The following is a 15,002-nucleotide window of genomic DNA, read 5'->3' on the forward strand; positions in this document are numbered from 1 at the left end:
TCTGTGGTAGTTCGGAACGTCCCGCAACGGACAGTGCCCGCATGCGGGTTAAGAACACCCCGCTACGTGTACTTATTATAAATAATTAATAATGTACTTATTTATAAATAATTGTAGAACATTAATCTAGAGGCGTCTACAAAGTACAGTATTAAATCTCTGCTAAGGCTTTCTGCCCCTTGTTTGTTTTTATATTGACGCCTTAAAGATATCGCTACATATTGAGCTTTCGTACAAATTTAATGCAGTTTTCTTTTTCTACCGGTGTGTCACCCAATCACGTGACGCGTACTGTCATTTGGCTTCCATTATCACAATTACGAGTAGGTAAGTTGAACGATTTTCTACTCGACTTGCACTCCTGCTCTCTGAGAGCACTCATCAGCATCTCGATATAAGGGAGCTGTGGAACGGCATCTCAAACTCATTGCATACCGCTGCAGCCGAAACAATTGGTCTCCGGCAACGCCAAAAAACCAGTTGGTACGATGAGAATTGTCGTTCCGCAGTGGAGAGAAAACAGACTGCCTACCTCGCAACGTTGCAAACGACCACAACACGTGCGGGATGGGATAGATACCGAGATCTGAAGAGGGAAGCGAGACGCATTTGCAGACAAAAAAAGAAAGAGGCCGAAATGCGTGAGTACGAAGAGCTTGAAAAGCTGGCCGACATGGGTAATGCTCGAAAATTTTATGAAAAGATGAGGCGATTTACAGAAGGTTTCAAGACCGGAGCATTATCATGCAGGGACCGAGGAGGTAATCTGGTAACGGATGTCCAGAGCATACTGGGATTATGGAGGGAACACTTCTCCGACCTGCTCAATGGCAGTGAAAGTACAACACCAGGAGATGGCGAACCCGATTCCCCAATCGATGACGATGGAATAGATGTTCCATTACCCGACCATGAAGAAATTCCAATAGCAATTACCCGCTTGAAGAACAACAAACCGGCGGGGACCGATGGATTACCGGCCGAGCTATTCAAATACGGCGGCGAAGAACTGATAAGGTGCATGCATCAGCTTCTTTGTAGAATATGGTCGGAAGAAAGCATGCCTGACGATTGGAATCTTTGTGTGCTCTGCCCAATCCTTAAGAAGGGAGACCCCACAATCTGCGCCAACTACCGTGGTATAAGTCTCCTCAATATCGCATATAAGGTTTTGTCGAGCGTATTGTTTTTTTTTTAATATTTTAATAAAGTAATCTTTGTTTTAATTTACCTGCAAAACTTCCTTTTAAATCAAGAGTTTGTGGTAACAGATCATTGCCAGTCCGGGTTGATGGTTTCTCCAGCAAGTACGACGTTACGCCAATAGGAAGTACAATCCACTCTAATGTCATCACAACCCAACGAACTACAGTTCAAGGGCGAAGTCCAACCATCGTTAAAAATCGGGACATACATAAACCTACAATTTCTAGTGTGTCACTTCACCTATCAAGTAGCAATGTCGAAACGATTATACCGACGACAAATTCGCTATACATTATATAAGTATATATATATCAATGATGATTAAAAATTGTAGTGTTAAATTATTAAAATTTTAAATTACTTGTAAAATGACAATTTACTAATAAGTTTAAACTATTGAGGTTCATATGATTATATTATATATTTGCATAGATAAAGAATTAAAATGTATAATGTCGTCTTTAAGTTTATTATATAAGTTTCATTATTGATGAAATGTTATAATTTGTTTTAAATCCTTGCTTAATTGTATTACTAAGAGTATAAATTTTTGTTAGTTGCGAAATAAAAAATTAACTAATATTAAATAAAATACAGTTTAAAATAAAAATATAATCGTTGGAATTTATTTAAAAACATTTTTAGACCTGTTTCTGGTAACAAACAAACAAACGAGGTAGCAAATGCATATAATAATTAGAAATAACAAATGGATAACACACAAAATACCAAACCTTAGCAAATTTTATATGCCTGGTAAAGCTAAAAAATAGGCAAGATCTGCGCTAAAATCCCTATATATAGGGATATACTATATTATAAAATATACGAGAAATTTGAAAAAAATTTCAGGACCAAATATCCATATGCACTGAGGTCTTCATGTTCGATATATAGGGTCCTGAATTCAAATTGTGTTGGTAGGAACACATCATAACATCAAAAATTATTGGAATTGGTCGAGTAATTTCTGAGATATAGTTTTTCAACCAACCCCAACCCCATTTTCCATATATTATTTTTTATTTTTTTTTTGCAAAAGTGTATATAAGTTATGTTGAGAAAAGTGCTTTAAATTACTAAAATAAATTTCAGGGGCCATTTATTGTCTTACCCGCTTTGCACAGACATTTCGGCAACCCAAATATTCTTACAATCATACACCATTCATATCATTACAATGTCAGATATATTAAATTCACAGTCATTTCAAATTATTTTATTTTTTCAGTTTTTATCCATCTGGTTGCGACTTCTCAATGAAACGATACGAATATCCAGCCTACCGAAGTCATGGTCTTGATGCATTTACATTTAAATATGAAATGATTAATCACTAAACAAACTAGATGCATTTATTTTAAACAATACTGTACGTTTGTGTACATTGGTCCAACTTGTGCTCCGATTAGGCAAACCATAATTTCACTACTTTTAAACTATAAAAACGGTAACGGGAGGTATTTTTCTTCTAATCATCATTGATTACTGATGCAATGCAAATATAGAAGATATTGCATTAATGTAGCAGCAACTTATTTGAGTTCGTAGTGCTTGTTTTTGCTTTTACACAAGACAAGCCCAAACTTAGGTTTGGAAATTTTTAAACCAATACACAAATAAAAGCATATGGCTTAATTGTTAAACTTTTACACATAACCCAGTCAGCATTTGGAAGAATGTTTTGTGAGCCATACGTTGGAGCTTTTTTAAGAGCATTGGATTATAATTCTTCAAATTATTTAATTTGATGACACTTTCAACAGTATTATATATATATATATTAGTATTATATTATAAATCCAAGTATTAAATAAAGTTTTTTAGTTAATAATATATTAAAAGTAACTAATGTTTACAAGACTAAAGAAGAAGAAGAAGAAGAAGAATAAAAGTACAATACTTTGGACGACAGGCAACTGTCAGTCTTTTGCAATTATTAGTTCATCAAAAACCATTAATTTCTAGTGTATTAACTTGAAAAGGCTGACTAGGAAGCCAATAAATCTGTGAGGACATATGTAAGTATAAAAGGCGAAACGCACATATTGGCTTACGTTTTCAAAAAGTTAAATTAGAATAATTAACTAGCCATATTAGGAATGCAGATGCATTGGGTTACTACGATATTAATCTGTAAAACACTTTTACTGCTTATTTACACGATTTTATTTTATGTGTTCTGTAATTCGTTCGATTTAATTTGATTTATAATATAAATTCGAAACAGCTGATTTCTGTGTAACAGTTGGACGAAACAAATAGAAAAGAATTCGTTGGCTCAAAATATGAAATTTCGTAGTTTTTATTAAAGATACAATGTTTTTGAACGATATTATCAAGCTAGAATCGAAAGGCGACATTTGAGAGACCATTCTAATTCCCTGTCTGCACCGCATTCCACGTTTTGCTAAAACCTTTATTTACTTGTCGACTTGAGATGGTTTCTTTTTGCTTCAGGTTTATTTCCATAAGTAAGCTTTAGAAATACTCAACAAAATCATACCTTTATACAGATCCAGGCGTCCATATGTAATTTTATAAAATTAGCAACAAGTCCTCGGTTTTATGCCGAAGGTTGGTTCCAATGGTCAGTTGGAAATGATACCGATATTGCTCTGGGTAGAAGTGCGGTATCAACATTTTTATCCCCAATGATTATGTATATTATGTTATGTATATCAAAATGATCAGGATGACGATACGAGTTGAAATTCGTCTGTCCGTCTGACCGTGCAACGGATAACTTGAGTAACTGGGCGAAAAAGGATCATTGCCACGACCACAAAATGGTGAACCCCAAAACCTATAAACGGTCATAACTAACCCATAAATAAAGTCATAAAAGTAAAGTTTTTTGAAGTGGGCGTGGCCAAGCCCCAACCAATTTTTTGTGAATATCTCGAAAACCAAGAAAGATATATAAACCAAAACTTCTGCAGTCGGTTCCCTTACGTACCCCATTACACAACTTAAAACTTGATATAATCGGATAAGAACCACGCCACTTCCCATACAAAGGTTATGTTGAAAACTACTAAAAGTGCTACTCACTAACGGAAACGACAGAAACCCTAAATTTTACAAAAAAATGGCACAGGAATTTAAATGGAAAATGGGAAAAGCGTCGCCCACTTATGAATCAAAAACTACTCGACCGATTTCAATGAAATTCGGTGCATAATACTTTTTTGACACCTAGATGATACGGATGGAAAATGGGTCATAACCACGACTGCTTCCCATAAAACTCAATTATGAATTCCATCTGATTCCTTCTGATCTGCTTATCATCTGGGGCTTCACTTGTGGAAAAATATATCGAAATCGGACTATAACCTTTCAAGGCTCCGGATATCGAACCTGAAGAACTCAGTGCCTAAGATGTAACGATTCATATTTCAAGAACAGGGAAAAACAAAAGCGAAACGATTTACAGAACACATCAAAGTATTTTAAAACTGACATTGTGGAAATATTGCCCGAAAATGATTTGCAGAACAAACCTGATAGTCCTTGAACTTCCAAACAAATCACATTTAAGCAGAGAACTTACAACATAGAGAAGGAGCATTTTGATTTTTGTATGATGCTCGATACGGTCATTTACAGAGCTTATAATTGGCTAGTAGGGAATTCACCATTCGCTCGTTACTCGTTATTATTTAACAGAATTGACTGCCGGGCAATGAACATTTGTGATGATTGGCATTTTGATGTGATATGCCCATGCTTTGATATGATAAACTATTTTGACTTTTTATAAATTTTAACTGATCAATAGAATTTTTTCAGCTCATAAATAATATTTAAAAGAATTTGTAGAAAAATAAATAAAAATTTATGTCAATATTTCGGTTTCATTTATAAATGAAATGTGAAAAATATTTAATAGAATTTGTAGGAAATTAAAAAAATATTTTTCAATATTTCGGTTTTATAAATTAAATGTGTTAAAATTTAAAAAATTGCTACATTTTAAAAAAAATTATAGGTATAAATGAGCATTTGTATGTATAGATATGCATATACACATGTATATATTATCTGTCATATGCGCGATCACATAAAAAACCTACCACGTACACGATATTCCTACATATGTATGTATCTACTACATTCATTCATAAATATATTTGTATGTAAGCACAAGGGAATTCCTTCATATGAGCAATCACCAACGCCCAAATATTCGCGAATGACCTACAAACTTACAAGTGTACGTACATATGTATGTATAATATTACGAATTGGCAATCGTCATACGAACAACAACACCATTTCTTCATATGCGCAACAGCAAACGCACCAATTAGAATATGTGAATGTGAATGACCGTCAAAGCACATATACGCATATACAAACTTACATACATGAGTAACTCATTACAAAAAACTATGAACATCAAGAAGCAGAAATAACAATATGTCAACTCTTTTCCCCGCTGCACACGTCGGTGTCGACAAATTGCTTCCTCGCGACGATGGCAAAAATTAGAAATCATATTTCGATGTTGATGCTGAAGTCAAAGCGAAAAGTGGCAACAGTTCAAGCAGCTTGACAAAAATCACAAAAGAATCAATTTTCATATTTGCCATCAATTGTGGCAGAAATATAAAATATGCGGAAAAATAAGACTTCGGCCAGGATTTGAACCCGAGCACTGTCTAAATAGCGGATGCGCGCGTACCACTCGCACCATGAAAGCTGTTGAAAATCAATCAGCTTAATTGATATTTCATAATCCATAGGACAAGATGCTCGTTCTAATAGAAATATGAAAATGATTCTCGGCCACTGCCAGTTTTCTCTTTTGAAGGAAATATCAGAAATTGTTTGAATTTGAATTCCAGACAAACCGCTTTTGGGCAAGGCATGCGCGGAGATGTGCGCGACGCTTGCGCTTATGAAGGAAAATGTTGTTGTAACAAATGTGAGGAATGTAGATTTGTATGTTCACATTTATATGTATATATGTATATAAATATTTTTGCACGCGTATGCAGAGAACGTATAACATTCACATTATTATGAAATTTGCCGACGGCAAATCAATGATTGTTCGAGTTCTTAATGATATTATAGATTATTATATAGTTTATTTAAATAATTAAGAATAAGACAAACTTTTTAATCAGATATAAATAAAAATTAACTTAAAATAAATAATAAATATCTAATAAAAATTAAATGAAAAATAGATAGAAAATTAAATGAAATAAAAATATTATTGAATAATATATAAATTTAATAAAACATCACTTTCAGAATTGTCTACCATCAATTGATAAATTCTCGTATATTTTATTCAAACATATTTTCCTATTTTGCCCAGCCATCAATTCCCTAGTTGAGAAAGGGCAACAGGTTCGACGCTCATCATAAACATAATTTTTCATTCATTTTATTAATAATTTTGTAAAAATAAGATTTTAAATAGTAATTATATTAATTTAGAAAGTAGTATAAAAAAATTAAAAATAAAAAGAAATAAAAATTTAATTAAAATTGAATAATAATATCACATGATTATTTCATGTGCCAGCGATTTCTCGTTTTACAGAATTCCCTATGCTAAAACTGAAATCGCTGTTAACTTTTCATGAGGTGAGTTCCCCAGCAGCGTGGTAAATTCCCTAGTACACTTCTTCAGAGAACTTACAACATAGAGAAGGTGCATTTTGATTTTTGTATGATGCTCGATTGGCTCGTGTACAGAGCTGAAAACCGACGAGTAGGGAATTCACCAATTGCTGTTATACTCGTTATTATTTTACAGAACTGACTGTCGGGGGAATGAAAATATGTGACGATTGGCCTTTTGATGTGATATGCCCATGCTTTGAAATGATATACATTTTTGACTTCTTATGGCTTTTTATTAATTGTATATAATTAATATGATTTTTTAACTCATAAATAGGATTTTAAAGAATTTTTAGATAATATAAAAAAAAAAAATTATTTATAAAATATTGCAAATGTGGAGAAGTGAACCCGAAAAATGTAAAAAGTTGTTCTGAGTTCACATTTGATAACATCACTTCATGTCATATGTATCTGTGTTCATAAAATATAAAATTTTTGTCTTTCTGAAATTATTCTAATCAAGTATAAGAAAAATAAAAATTTAAAAACAAATGCCAGCTGGAGATTTGAACCCAAGCGCTCACCGCAGCAGTGCGAGCATTCTTCAAGCATGCCAAATTATGTGATGTACTTGCACTTTCTCAATTATGGTTTGGTTACCCTAAGAAGAATAAGCAGTAGTACAATTTGATTTTATTCCCTCGTCAAGAAGGCAAGCTCATGCGAGAAGTCAGCTGTGTACATATGTACATATGCTAACTCCGGTCTGAAAGTGCGTATGGAAATAATATATATATATATATGTGTTAATGTAACACGTTTGTAATTTGCTTGTACGCCAGTCAAATGTATGGTATTATCCCGCGCAATTCACAAAAATCTTGTAATTTTGGCGCAATTATCACCTCATATCGTAATTGAGACTTGCCATCATAAGGTACATAATTGGAAAAAACAAAAGAACATCATTTCATGTCATATGTGTCTGCATTCATATATGTATGTGTTTGACCACATCAATAAAACTATCTCTTGTATCATATGCGCAAAATAGTTCTTACATTCTTACATACATAACTATATTTGTATGTAAGCATAACCAGGGAATCCCTTCATATGCACAATAACAAACGCACAAATATGCGCGAATGACTAACAAACTTACAAGTGTACGTACATATGTATGTAGAATATTACGAATTGCAAAGAGTCATAGGAACAACAACACCATTCCTTCATATGCGCAACAGCAAACGCACCAATTAGAATATGTGAATGTGAATGACCATCAAAAAACAAACCAACGCATATACAAACTTACATACATGAGTAACTCACTACAAAAAACTATGAACATCAAGAAGCAGAAACAATATGTCAACTCTTTTCCCCGCTGCACACGTCGGTGTCTACAAACTGCTTCCTCGCGACGATGGCAAAAATTAGAAATCATATTTCGTTGCTGGTGCTGAAGTCTAGTGAAATGTGACAACAGTGCAAGCAGCTTGACAAAATTCACAAAAGAATCAATTTTCATATTTGCCATCAATTGTGGCAGAAATATAAAAATATGCGAAAAATAAGACTTCGGCCAGGATTTAAACCCGAGCACCGTCTAAAAAGCGGGTGCGCGCGTACCACCAGCACCATCATAGCTATTGATAGTCAGTCAGCTTAATTGATATTTCATAATCCATAGGACAAGATGCTAGTTCTAATAGAAATATGAATATGATTCTCGGCCACTGCCAGTTTTCTCTTTTGAAGGAAATATCAGAAATTGTTTGAATTTGAATTCCAGACAAACCGCTTTTGGGCAAGGCATGCGCGGAGATGTGCGCGACGCTTGCGCTTATGAGAGAAAATGTTGTTGTAACAAATGTGAGGAATGTAGATTTGTATGTTCACATTTATATGTATATATGTATATATATATTTCTGCACGCGTATGCAGAGAACGTATAACATTCACATTATTATGAAATTTGCCGACGGCAAATCAATGGTTGTTCGAGTTTTTAATGACATTATTGATTATTGATTATGTATTATATAATTTATTGAAATAATTAAAGAATAAGACGAACTTTTTAATCAGATATAAATAAAAATTAACTTAAAATAAATAAAAAATATCTAATAAAAATTAAATGAAAAAAATATAGAAAATTAAATGAAATAAAAATATTATTGAATAATATATAAATTTAATAAAACATGACTTTCAGAATTGTTTACCATCAATTGATAAATTCTCGCATATTTTATTCAAACATATTTTCCTATTTTGCCTAGCCATCGAATTCCCTAGTTGAGAAAGGGAATCAGGTTCGACGCCCATCATAAACATTATTTTTATTAATTTTATTAATAATTTGGTAAAAATATGATTTTATTAATTAAATAGTAATTATATCAATTTATAAATTAGTTTAAATAACATAAAATAAAAAATAACAAAAAATTTAAATGAATTTGAAAAATATCACATGATTATTTCATGTGCCAGCAATTTCTCGTTTTACAGATTCCCTGCTGCTAAAACTGAAATCGCTGTTAACTTTTCAGAAGGTGAATTCCCCGGTAGTGTGGTAAATTCCCCCGTTGAAAGTTTTCAGACTTGAATTTATTTCGCTGTCGAACCTGCACCTTCTCTATGTTCTAAGTTCTCTGCTTCTCTATGTTGTAAGTTCTCTGTTATAAACTCTGTAAATGACCGTATCGAGCATCATACAAAAATCAAAATGCACCTTCTCTATGTTCTAAGTTCTCTGCATCCTAAACATAAATACAACATCAAACACTACCGGCTTAACGATGCAACAACAGCTAACTGTCAAACAAGCTGCGCTGTTGAATGAAATGAAAATGAGAGGCAATGTTAACTAACATAATAGCGTAAGACTGTTAACAATGAAAGAGAGAATTTGTTATTGGATGTTGGATAGCAGACTAATGTAAATACAAGGCATTTCTGAAATTTAATTTAACCGGTTATTTATCAAAAACATTTCAGAAAATATATTGAACAGTTAAGAAATAATTATATTAAATATATAAGACATACATACATAAATAAAATTTATAAACAATAAATATTAATGCTTTTCAATATTGTGAAGTTAACTACGTTTCTTCTCGGTGAGCTTTTATTAACAGAAAGCTCAGCATCGGCAAATGTTTGTTGCAAATATCTTCTGAATGCCAAAGCAAGACATTTAGATTTCAGTTGCCGCTTCGTTTTACTCTTGAACGCTACAAAAATCGCACGAAAGCATCGGTAAAGTATACGCACCGTCGGACAGTTATTCAAAGTGATATTCAAGTGACTAGTGGAAGTAAGATTTCATATTATTACTGAATTTGAAGTGAGAAGTGAACAATATTGCTTTGTTATATAGAAAATTTTAAAAAATTGTCAATTTGTAAATGGATCATTTGTGATGGTCTCATGAAACAAAATGCATGCTAAATTCGGCTGCTAATTAAACAAAAAAATTATTTTAACTGTAAAATATGAAAAATAAATAATTGTCTTTAGAAACATCTTTCGGTGTACTAAATTATTAAAGTGGCACTTAATTTTAAATGCATAAATCATACCAGTGTCCCAAATGATGAAAATAATAAATGAAAACGTAAATAGAATATAAATGACAGAAAAAGGGCGCCTTTGAAAGGATTCCGCCTGAATTCAAATTCAATTGAATTAAAATTTTCATAAAAGCAACCGTAAAATCAACATTGTCGGTCGCAAATTATTTCTGAATAAAACGCAAAACAACAAACCCATCACTGGGAATGAAAGAATAATCTCGTGTTGTGAAAATTTAAAAATTATTGTGCAAATATTATGCGAATATAAGTGGCTCCAACTACTACTTGAGGTCTAGAAAAGGCATAGGTGAGGGAGAAGATGAATACTCACATGTTTTTATTTACGGATTGCCAGTAGAACTACCTTATTCAGCTGTGGGTACTTGTTTTGACCTTTTTTGAAGTGTATAATGCAATTGAATGTCCAAATGTGTAAACGAAAGTGGTTATAAGTGAAAATTTAGAAAAATATAGAACATGGATTTCAAACCCTCAGGCTGATCTGGGAAATTCACTTTTTTCATTTGTGGCACAAAAAAACACCAATGAAGATTTGAGAATAGGTATTCGAAAACCATGCAAGAAATACATATGTACATATATTTATGTGGAGTAGTTGTAGATTTTTAATGAAAGTATTAAAACATAATAGCGGTATGAATGTGAGTAGTTGCTAGTGTTGAAGCTACATCTTCTTTTGCTTTTATTTGATCATTAGTCGGCTTGTATAATACAGTACTATTCGTATTTATGCATTTTTTAATTTTATAAAAACAAAAACAAATTCATATGCCAATTTGAATGGCTCTAATTTTTTATACATATGCATAATAAAAAGTATTAAAATTTGTATAAATACATTTAAATTTAATTTCATATACATATATATAACATTATTTAAAAGTATAATTTATACTTATCAATACTCGCATTGGTTGTGTAACCGTTCGTTGCATTGCAGTCGCAAATGCCGCAAACTTGAATATCTTGTTGAATATGGTAATTTTACAGAAAACCAACATTTAGACTGCATGTAGAAATTGGTGACAGATGGATAGACGAACAGACCAAAACAAACAAATTGACTCGGATAAAGAGGTTGTTCAGTAGGTAATCGAATGGCTAATATAGAATGTAGCGGTGCTTTATTTTTTATGAAGAAAGAGTGTTTTAAATGAAATAATGGCTGCTCTCATCAAAAGATGATTTAGATTTCCCAAAGTAGAAATTTTCTAAAATGTATTTTGATTTTGTATGCTTTCGCAACCAAAACGCGAAATATAATTATACGAAGTCTTAATTTTTTTTAATAATTAACCAGATTATTTTACTTTTCCACCAATCGTGAATGGCGATATCATAACAAAACATTAATTGTATTTTAGACTTTTAGCAACTGTTATCGAACACCCTTTATACTGAATTAATGCTAATAAAATTATGTATAAAATTTTTTCTGACAACAACGTGATTTGGTGGTGGTGGTTGAAAATACAAAACTATAGTCCATATACCCCATATGATAATTTTCCTTTTATTCCTTTAGTTTTTTTTTTTTTTTTTGATGTTTCCTAATGAAATTAAGTAGATATGTTTTCTTAAGTCTTATCGGTTAGAGTGTGAGATATCTCAATAAAAATAAAATTAATTTTGCTTAATGTAATTTTATAACAAAAATCAGTGATATCAATTCATATCTTCCTCTAGCAACAATATGGTGAATATATAAATTTATATCGGTCGGATTGACTTCAAAGTAGATATTTCGTAAGATATCTTAATGAAATAAATTAAAACTTGTGGTTCTAGTTCATATGATAAAGAAAAATTATACTAAAAACTTGCAATTATATACATATCGTACTAACGAAAGTGGAATGTTTGCAATCACTTAGAAATATTTCACTCGCATTCAATAGTTTCATTTCGTGATAAACTTCCACTTGGCTGGAACCGCTTATTTATTTATTTTAATTAAACAAAATTAAATTGTTTATTCTTGCATATATATGTAGTTCACGACATTTAAAAAGTTCACCTTTCTATTGAGATGTTACGAACATTCATAGCCACAATGCCTGATTCAGCTTTTTTCTACTTTTTATGGTAAAACCCGCAATTAAACACGGGTCTATTACAAATATTCCATGGTATTTAAGTACTGGACAATAAAAGCAAATAAATTAATTTTTATAGCTTTTAAATAATTAGCAAGTCACACAATTTCAAATGGTTTAAATAAATAAATCACACACACAAACAAACTAATTTAATTTTATAGACGATAAATATTGGAGCGCCAAGTTAACATGCGATAATTGCACAGCTCTAACCGATGACTTCATAAGTAAATAATGAATAACAAAACAAAAACTAGTAAAAACTTTTACAATTATTATTATATTTTACTACGGTAAAAAGTTGGCAAAGCAAGGGTAAAATAAAATGGTAATTTCAACTGCTATTGTGCGGTAAAATCACACACATAAGTGTATGCACCTATGTATGTGCGAATGGACATTTACCCACAAATCAAACACACGCGGCAGGACAACTGTAATTAAACTTCATTTAACGTGCAAAATTCAGATAAAAAAAAGAGAATAAAGCACTTTTATTGGCAGACATACACACATGCGCCTGTGCACCTTGTTGTCATACGGTATTTTTTATAGGTATGGGGACAAAAATGCCATTAGGCTGGAGAGAATTCTAGGTCATTGCTATGCTTATACATATGTATGTAGTACATACATAATACATACATATATCAGTGTTAAAATATGTATTTATGTCCGCACGACCAATTTGAAGAACGACATAAAATCAATGCAAATTATTGCAGCATCAGCGAGCAACAGTTTAAAAATAAATTCCAGCCGAATAAAGTTCAATGAAACGTCGAGCCATTCAAGCAATCACCCCTCTGGACAAGAGTACGATGTATGTGAATTCTAGTTCAGAAAAGTAAAAACTTACATATTTATTTTTAAAATAGTTAATTTCGTCGGTTACTGCTATTTAAAGCGCCACCAACTCCATTTAAGGGTGAAATGTGATGAGGTGGTTTGGAAAATTTCGACTAAAAGAGTAAATTTGGCGCGAAGTATAGTAAGTAAAGTAGCACTCGTTGGTTAAATATCCATTGCCATATATGTGAAATTTATGGAAATTTTTTATTAACTAAACTACACAAATATGAAAAGCTCATTTTGGGGTGCCTTGTGTGAAGGACTAGCATAACATGCTATGTTTGTTTATAATCGCACTTTCAATTACGTCTGCCATCACTAATGCGGGCATACCAGCGGCGAATAATTTCTGAAAGTCCTTTGCTTCTTAGTTGCTACAGCAAGGACTTTTGGTTGGAGTTTGCACACAATTTGCGCTTCAGCGTAAATTCATCAATGCCAGCGTTTGGCTGACTAAATGGATACAAATGAAATTAGTGGCGAAATTAATAAAATTGATTAGCGTTTCACGTTTCGATACCCATTTGTAGTTGTTGTAGTTGAAGGATGACCATCACCACCAAAGGGAATATTCAGGGAAAAGGGAGTTTATTCACAAATAAGTATGGAGCAAATCAAATAAATCAAAGGATGTTTAAATTATAAACGGTTATAGCGACTCTGTTGTACCTTCTTTGATGGAGTTATTATATCTATGAAGGCCTTAATCGGTAATATTTAACTCATCCTTGTCATATAGTACAAGCCTTTCAATTAAACCAAAAGTATTCATTTTAGGCGTATGGTTTTAAGGTAATAATGTGTGTTATTTTAATATCAACAAAAAATTACTTACATAAAATTATTCGGTATGTCTCTCGACTTTCACAGTAGAGTATTCCAAATAGTATTGAAAATATATCTCTTTACTATTGTTCACTTAGATACTTAGACAATATGCTGTACAAAGAACTAGGGTCATTAAAATTTATTTCACTAATAAACTGAGTCAAGGAATTTAGTTGATCTAATGATATTACTTTTCGAAAAAACAATTACACACTTACACCTTTTATAAATTTCAGCACCATTCAACCAGTTCTTATACCCGGTACTGGGATTAATTAGTCTTTTATTTATGAACTAAATTTGGAGTTCACTCCAAACAACAAAAACGTATTCATATTCATATTAAATATATATATTAGTGAGATATATATATATGTATATTAGATAAGATTCAACGCCTATACTTTCTAATTTGTAGACAATTATAGTTCTAATATTATATATCACATTTTCAAGTTGTTCTGACTCATTGATTATAATAATTATCATTCAAATCACTATTGATATTTGCATTAAATTTCTAACAAGCGAGTACTCTGCATGAATTAATCGCTTATAGAGTTATTTCAATAAGTAATTTAAAAATAATTTGTATTAAAATCAGTTTCCCCTTCACTTTGTGCTGCACTTGTTTATCTTTTGACCGCTTCTGGAAAGCCAGTAGTCCCACATGCCCTTTTTACGAATTATATTTTCTTATACGAGTTTTCTTTATGCCGCTTGTTTTCCAGTTTCTGAACAGGTTATGGCTTATTGCTTCCTTTGGATATTATCATATTGGATAAATTTAACTTCAATTTTCTTAACTTT

At 31.9% G+C, this 15,002-nt stretch overlaps 1 protein-coding gene across 6 annotated transcripts in view; it reads left to right on the forward strand.

The window, feature by feature from the left end:
- Positions 1-15,002, forward strand: part of Adcy8_1 (adenylyl cyclase 78C) — a 219,527-nt gene that overhangs the window by 123,619 nt on the left and 80,906 nt on the right. The window contains exon 2 of one of the 6 annotated variants that reach the window (XM_054229447.1): positions 10,700-10,955. The exons of 3 other annotated variants lie outside the window; for them this stretch is intronic. The gene's annotated coding sequence lies outside the window, so the exon portion shown is untranslated. Of the gene's footprint in view, positions 1-10,026; positions 10,956-15,002 lie in introns of those variants that run through there. 2 more of the 6 variants (XM_054229446.1, XM_054229450.1) reach the window with 2 other exon arrangements.

Source organism: Zeugodacus cucurbitae, chromosome 4 (genome assembly GCF_028554725.1).
Source record: "Zeugodacus cucurbitae isolate PBARC_wt_2022May chromosome 4, idZeuCucr1.2, whole genome shotgun sequence".
NCBI lineage: Eukaryota > Metazoa > Arthropoda > Insecta > Diptera > Tephritidae > Zeugodacus > Zeugodacus cucurbitae.